The sequence below is a fragment of the Echinops telfairi genome, unplaced genomic scaffold (genome assembly GCF_000313985.2).
Source record: "Echinops telfairi isolate 266 unplaced genomic scaffold, ASM31398v2 ScPeMD7_5868;HRSCAF=6743_0, whole genome shotgun sequence".
Classification (NCBI taxonomy): domain Eukaryota; kingdom Metazoa; phylum Chordata; class Mammalia; order Afrosoricida; family Tenrecidae; genus Echinops; species Echinops telfairi.
Window position 1 is genome coordinate 14,397,694 of NW_022109767.1, and position 8,753 is coordinate 14,406,446.

At 36.7% G+C, this 8,753-nt stretch overlaps 1 pseudogene; it reads right to left on the reverse strand.

Moving 5' to 3' along the window:
- Window positions 1-3,770: 3,770 nt before the first annotated feature.
- LOC101651593 lies at window positions 3,771-8,617 on the reverse strand (annotated as a pseudogene).
- Window positions 8,618-8,753: the final 136 nt, after the last annotated feature.

The following is an 8,753-nucleotide window of genomic DNA, read 5'->3' on the forward strand; positions in this document are numbered from 1 at the left end:
AAACTTTGATAAATCTATAAGGAAATTCTCTCCTGTAAGGTTTGAGTCAGAATCAACTTGGTGGCAATGGATATGTGTTTGTTTTAATACACATGTATACAAACACATTTAACACAATAATATACAGCATTTAAAAAATCATTTTACTTGGGGCTCTTACAGCTCTTATATCAATCCATGCATCAATTGTATCAAACACATTTTTTGTTTTAAGGCACAATGTCTTTCTTCTTGGAAGACTGTTTCAGTCCTTTATTTGGATGATTAAATGAAGCCACTTCGGACTATGACACATACTATCTTGCCGCTCAAGTAATTTGATCTAACATACCGAATGCTATGGAAGAGGAATGAGTTGTGTGTAGTCTTTAGAAATAAATAGAACAGTGAAGACAATTGAATTTCTGGAGATAGGCCATACTTGGTATTTCATAAACAACTGTCACTTGTAAAGCAACAGCCATAATACTAGACCATAGTAAAGACCAAACATCTGATCGAAGGACATAAAGGGTTACGGGTTAAGAGATGAATGTGGTTTGTTGGAAAGACCAAATTGCCTATTTGGGTGGTGCAGAAACCCAGTTAATAAGGGTAGCTTTGAGAATGGGTCTAACCAAATTTAAAGCATACATGTATGTGACAAAATAATCCTCTATCTCTCTGTTGCATTGATACCTCTCCTACAGCTCACATTTTTTTAATCATAGAGTAGAGGGCTAATACTTTATGACTAAATGATAAAGAAGAAAGAATTTATTCCCATTGACAATCCACCAATAGAAGAATGGATAAATGCAAAATTATTTTATTTTTGAACGATCAGTATAAAATGTGGTCTCAATGAATTAAAGGCTAAAGATGGCACAAACGTCAGAAATTTCCAAAATGCTAGATTACTCCATCATCTCTGACACCAACCAACAGTGATACCCTCACTGTTCTCCCTCACCGCCTCACTGCCATCACACTGATTCTGACTCAATCAGAGTGTGGAACTACCTCTTTGGATTTCCGTGGATGTAAACCATGGAGTACAAAGCCTCGTATTTCATTCAAGTAGCAGCTGGTGGTTTTGAACTACTGATTTATAGTTAACAGTCTGACTCATATTTGCTGCAATACCACAGATCCTTTGTCCTATGATTCCATAATTCACTGCACCACCTCATGTAACCAGGTACATGGCTCATGCTGTTTTGGAGGCTTGCAGGTCCCGAATCCATGATTCACATGTGAGCATGGAGGGCTTTCCTGACTCATGGAAAGGTTGCCTGAACAAAATTGATATAACCAAAAATCCCTGTTGAATTAGATGTGCTGGTCTGAAGAACAGAAATTACACCAGTGGATAGAGTAAAATTTCCACTGATTCTGCAGTTAACAACTATCAGCTGGTCATTTTGGTATCTTCTTGAAAAGTAAGACTGAACCTGATATAACATATAACTGAAATGGATTTAAGTTGTACAATGTATAAGCTGTAGTAATACTGTTGGTGACTAGCCCATATTCTTCAATCAATTGCGCTCACTGGGTTCCACAATACATTTCTTCTCACCTCAAGGTCCTATGTGTGTTTGAATGAAGACTTACTCTGACAAGTTGAGCTCATCTAGATATTACTAATTTAATCGTACATGTTAATTTTAAAAATAAGATATAATATAGTTTCAACTCTTACGTAGTTCAGTACCAAATGGAATCAACTATGGGAACAATTGGGAGGTTGGCACAGGACCAGGCAGTGTTTTGTTCTGTAGTGCAGAGGGTCATTCTGGGTTGGAACCCACTCAAGGGTGCCTAACAACACCATATTTTTATATAGTTTAAATACTAGACAAGATAAAGTATTTACATTTTAATTCAAAGAGAAACATCAATTGTGAATTACTGTAGAAATGCAGAAATTAAGTATATCAGCATTAAGCTGATATACTTAATTTCCTAATATAGTCCATTGCATATGTTAACACAGGCAGCTTATTTTAAACTTATCTAGGAAGAAGTAATTTTATTAGTTTGAATTGTTTAACTCTATTTAATTATGAAAAATTTCATTTGATAAGCTAGAAATAGTTGTTCAGCATCTCAAACAAAATTTTATATTTCAAACATTTTAGAAGCATAGTAGAGTCCAATAACTTTTAAAAATTGTGTACCGAGATATGATATTTGAGTGCTACATGCCACCAAATTAATCACATTTGAGTCACAGCTGGGGACATTAAGCATATTTGATAATGGATTAGTTTAGCAGACTTTTTCTACATTTTGACCCAACCTTGCCCTGTTGGGTGTTTTCATTTTCCCATACTTTGCCTATGTAATATGCACCACTTTCAGAAAATGTCTACTTTACTCTCGACCAATTAGAGTCATTTAATTATGTCTCATAGGAATTATAAGGATTCCAACAGGCTTGTGGCTCTTTTCTCCTATACACAGCAATGTTTTAAGGAAATTCTGAAAGCCTGCTCTGAATTTCAAATCAAATAGTAGCTTTATTCCCCAACATATTTTTTCTCATTCTTCATATTTGTTCCAAGGCTAAGTTAAAATGTCCTAGAATACCTTAAAATATCCCAACCAATCCGCTTCTCACACTGTTCTCTTGCAATCAACTCATATAACATTTATCCCTACCATTTTTTAACATTATTTTTATGACTTTAATGTTGTTGTTTGGTACTGTCAAGTTGTTTCCAATTCATGGAAATTCCATGTAAAAATGAGCTGATTCCAGGAACCCAAGTGGAAAGCGAATTTTGAGAATGATGAGGGCAACGGATATATGTGTGCTTTACACAATTGATGTATGTATGGATTGTGATAAGAGTTGTATGAGCCCCAATAAAATGATTCTAAAAAAATAAATGAAAGGAATTCAGTCACACACACACACACACATGAATGAAACACTGTCCGGTCCCATGGCAGCCTCACAGTCTTTGGTATGTCTGAGTCTATTGTTATGGCCACAATTTCAATCCGTCTTATTGCGGGCCTTCCTCCTTTTTCTCTTCTGTTGTACAGGCATGATCTCCTTTTCCAAAGACCAGGGTCTCCTGTAAAAATGTCCAAAGTACATCAGAGAAAGTCTCCCCAACCTTGCTTTGAGGGAGCATTCTCATTGTACTTCTTTTAAGACAGATTTGTTAGTTCTTCTGATAGTCCATGGTACTTTACATACTCTTTCCAAATACCATAGTTCAAAAGCATCCATTTTTCTGCGGTCATGGTTATTTAATATCTAACTGGCACAGGCACATATGGCAGATGAAAACACCATGGCTTCAGTCAGCCTCATCTTAGTCCTCCAAGAAACATCCTTGCTCTTCAACACTTTAAATAGAGCTTGTCCAGCAGATTTACCAAATACAAGATCTAGTTTCATTTCTTACCTGCTATTTCCATGAATATCTATTATGGATCCAAGGAAGGTGAAATATTTCACAACTTCAGACTTTCTTCCATGTATCATGATGTTCCCTGTTGATCCAGCTGTGGGGATTGTGGTATTTTTACATTGAGTTGAAACATACATGGAAGGCTGCAGTCATTAAGCTTCATCAGTAAGTGAGTCAAGTCCTCGTTACTTTCAGTAAGCAAGGTTGTGTCACCTGCCAGACGATTAATAAGTCTTCCTCCAGTCCTAATGCCGCATCTTCTTAATGTAGTCGAGTCTACACAGACATAACAAAGATGGTCTGTGCAACAGACTTTTTTTTATATAGTTGTATTTTTATTTGAAAGTCTTAGCTGACAACTTAGCGTTTTTTACCCACCCGTGGAGCAGACCCTTTCACAGGCTTCAGTGCTGCCTTTGTGGGGGCCTTAGTAGCAGCCATTGCTGTCTTTTTAGAAGCATGTTTTGCCTTTTTTGCTTGATTGGCAGCCTTGATAGCCTGTTCTCTTTGGGCCTTTCAAACCTCAGCTTTCTGATTCCTCTTGGCCATTATATCAGCAAGAGATGCACCAGTGATGGCCCTCTGGAATTTGACTGTACAGCGGGTTCTTTACTTTTGAATTTCTTCTGATTGCCCCTTCTTGTGCTCCCTCCTGTAGAGAACAGTCCAGTTTATCTGCCGAGGGCTCCTCTCAGAAAGGAATACCAACTCGCAGTTTGCATTAAGGAACTGGAAAACCTTTCCATCGGTCCTGGCGCAGCGCTGCCCGTGCCCAGGGTAAATCTTGTACCCATTGAAACTGCACAGCTCGTCTTTCATGGCTGCGGCAGCAGAGCCTCTTCATTGCTCATGTGCACGGTCAGATTGAGATGTTAAAAGATAAGACAATTCCACAAGAGTCTAAGTACAAACTTGAATATATCTATTGTTAATTTAGAGAGCATCAGAAGAATATTTGATGCACTCAACTAACATCCCCAAATGAGAGGAGCTCTAGGATGATATGAAGAACATCACGCATGATTAAAGCCAAAGCCATTATTAAATAGGTAGGAAAATAAGACCAACATGGTTTCCAGAGAGTCTATGAAACTTATACTTGAACATAGAAAACTTGGGTGACTGAAAGAAATAATGAAGTAAAAGGGCTGAACAGATACAATGAAAGGTCAGCTTGAAAAGACAAAGTATAATGAATGGACAAAGACTTGGAGTTAGAAAATCAAATGTCAAGAAAATGCTTGGTATTTCTCAAGGTGAAGGAACTATAGAAAAAATCTAGCTTAGGGTTGTAATATTGCAGGATGAGTATGAGGGAAATATGGAATGAACGACACAGGGCGCATCAAAAGAGAATCCCCCACGTCATCATATCAAAAAGAATGGGTTGATGCTCAATGATTTCAAGGGTATTCATCAAGGTCTCATGGTATTGAAGGAAGAAGCCCAAGCTACGCTGAAGGCAAGAGCAAACAAACACAACAAAACTCAATGCTCCAGGAATTGACAGAAAACTAACTGAAATGTTTGTGCCTATTCTAAAGAAACATGAACAAGGAAATGCAGAAGCTACAGAACAGCATCATTATCACGTTCAAGCAAAATCTTGCAGCAGATAATTCAAAAGAAATTACAACTGTGCATAGACAGGAACCTGCCAGACATTCAGGCTGGGTTTAGAAGTAAACGTCGAAGGATGGGTATCATTGCTGGCATAATACAGACCTTGGTTCAAGGAAGAGAATATAAAAAAGTTTATATTTTATTAGCTGTGTAAAGGCATTAAACCCTGCGAATCATGACAAATTATGGATAACATTGCAAGGAATGGGAATTCTAAAAGACTTAATTGTGCTTATGCGCTCAGTACCTGCACAAACATTTTGAGGCAGTCTTTCAAACCGAAGAAGGAGACACTAAAAAGTTTAAGTCTGAAAAGGTATGCATATGGGTTGTTGTATTTAACCATAGTAATTCAATCTGTGTGTTAAGCAAATTATCTAAAAGAGAATAAAAAAGATGAAAAAGAACATGGCATAAGGACTGGAAGAAGGTTGATCAACAACCTGTGATATTCTAATGATGCAATTTTCTTTGCTGAAAGTGGAGAGGATTTGTAGCCCTTATTGATAAAGATCAGCGGCTACAGCCTTCTGTGTGCATTACACCTCAATGTAAAGATAACAAAAATGCTAACAACCAGCTCAATAAATAGCATCACGGTAAATGGAGAATGTATTGATGCTGTCAAGGATTTTTGTTTACTTGTCTTATAATCTAAATCCATGGAAGCAGTTTATGCAAGATCTCTTTAAAGTATGAAAATGAAAGGTGTCACTTTTAGGATCAAGGTCTCGTGCTCCAAGTCATGTTGTTTTCACTTGCCTCTCTGCATTTGAAAACTGGACAATGAATAGGAAATATCAGAGAATATCTGAAAGATTTCAATTTTGGTGTTATTAAAAAATATCAGAAGAAAGAACAACTATGTTTTGCAGGAAGGATTGCTGGATTGTTCCCTCGAAGGGAGGGTGGCAAGACTTCATCTTACGTGCTTTGAACATGTTATCAGGAGGGACTTGTCCCTGTAGAAGGGCATCAAGATTGGTACAATTGAGGAGGAAGAAAAAAGTCAATGAGACAAATGGAACCAGCGGCTACACCATTGGACTCAGAAACATTGGTAGGATTGCACCGGACAGGACAGGTTCGATGTCAGTCAATGGGAACTCATTCCACAGGACCTAAAAACAACAACAGCCTAAAGATATTGTGAACCAACACTCAATGGCATCCCTGCACTGAGCACATGAATATTTTTATGTCATGGATTCTAAAGAAGCAAGTATTTCAGGACTTCAGCAAATTGAACAGTGGTTCACAGCAAATCATTAAAAAGCACATCTTACAAACAAGGTATATTTTCCTCTAAATACTGTCATCTATTTTACCTTAAAATTATCATGAACAAGTAAGGAAATGGTAATCTTGTTGAAGGAGAAGATATTTTCAGAAAGTAGTGCTTTATAGACATTACTGAAAAATGTTAGATTTAATTTAGATAAATCATTCATCACTTTTACTGAGCAATGAGATTTGAAATAGCAGCTAAATTTTTCTTCTCGATAATATAACTTTGGAACTTTTTTCCGTTATGTCTTCAGAAGTTATTTCATCATTTATGAGCAGCAATAACTGCTACTCAGGGTTATTAAGCTACTTCAATATATTTTGTTCAAAAACCACCTGTTGTTTTCAATTACACGTTTACTATCTTGTAGCAAAAATATAATATTATATATATACATATATATACACTTATTTTGAATAGAACCAGACTTGAACTTCCTGTAGCTTACCTTACAATATTGACATGAAACTCACTAGTGGCTCTTACTTGAACTCCATTCTGAATGCACTTAGAATCCTTGATAGTTCCCTTTATGTATTACTTGATATTTCTTGCACTTGGATTTATTGGGGACACGGGATTTGTTCCAATTGTCTTTTGCAAGCTTGTTTATTCTTCTGGGTGTTATCCTGCAAGTTCTTTGCAATTTCCCCTAGCTTTTGCAGGTATTGTAATATTCCATCTAGCAAAACCAGAGCCCAAACCCTAATGTTTTGTGACATCAATAGAGCTACTGTACTGTCAAGCACAACTGACATCAGCCCCACCAGTTATTGACAGGTGTTGCCACTGATCTATGCGTTCTGAGATCCCTCAGCTGCTGTGATAGCTATTGCTCCTCTTGCACAATCTCAGAAATGCCTGGCGTGGTAGTGGTTCCCAGGCTGTACCATTTGGTGTGTGGTAAATTGCAGGAGAAAGAATCCTTTCTTTTGGTGATACATTCTCTTAAAATCACAACAAACAATGACTGTGTATAGTCACTGATGATGTTGTTTAAAAATGATATTTACAATAAATAAGGTACTAGCCTTGCAAAATTCTATCATGTGATTTAGCTTTTCTATCATTAAAATAATATTTTCTTTCCAACGTTAACATTTTAAATCACCAGTGATTATCAGTACATCTTGATGGCATGTGTGATCAATTTTAGGGTGAAGAAATTAGTAAAATCTTCACCTTATTTGTCATTAAACAATAAACTCTATCTTGATAAGACTTCCTGAAACCTATGAACCTGAAGGAATAAAAATGACAAATATATTTCTTATTCACATTTCTACCTCTACCCTATTCATAATCTCTGAACTTAGATTCTCAAACTTTAAGTACAAATAACCAGAAAATTCACACAGCAGCTCCTTACTTTACTTTTTAGGTGAATTCAACAATGGTCTCTATTTCAAATTAAGAATCTTTTGATGACAAAACTGTAGAGAACTATGATGTAATAAACAAGAGAAATACATTGCCTTTGATTTTCCATATCCCTTCCATGCAAATAAAATGCTTTAAGCAAACTATAACAGTAACCATAAAATTCTGCTTATCCTCCACATAAAATTTGTAATTTCTCCCAGATAGAAATCCCGATCTTGTGAAGAAGAAACGATCCCATCTCAGTAAAATTAGACTGTGTTTGATAAATGATGACTGGTTAATTGGAATTGTAGTGAGACTTGTATACATCACACTACAGATCTAAGAGGAGAATTAAAGCATCACTCAGGCAGATAAGTAATGATGTCAGGATAAATCCACTTTAGGCTGGAACACCGATTCTGCGTAGATTGCTCCCAGCATAAAGTGTATGGAAAATACTGCAAAAAAGGATCAGAATATCATTTTGAAGGCCAAGAGACTTGAAAGACATAACCATAGAAATTATTCTACAAGAACTACATGAAAATATCAAAATATTAAATTTAATACTTTATTAAGAAAGATATATGCAGAAATGAGAGCAGAGATTATATTTTTAAGTAAAAGTAAACTTGGTGTGTTATCCAGGGTTGTCTAGAGAAAAAAAAATCAGGTAGCTTATGATAATAGATAGATAGATAGATTTATACTGTACAGAGAAATAAACCAGCTAATTAGTCCAAAGGGAAGTACAGAGAGCTCAGTTCAACGCACTTCCATGGAACAGTTAATACACTGTACCTTCTTTAACTCAAAGAGGGCTGCTGGGTCCAAAGTCAAGGAAGCATACAACTGAGTCTTCCCTCAGGCAATGCAGGCAGCGAACAGCAGGGCTGGTCACCAAGTCAGCAGCTCAGTAGCTTAGTGAAGTAGGCTGGATGGAATATCTAACTCAAGCAATGCCAGGTAACAGGATTCACCAGCCCTAAACTCAAACGATGTATACACCAGCAGCAGGGAGAAGCAGGTTTCTGAGGAACTTCAAGCTCTAGCAACGTGGTCTTTGG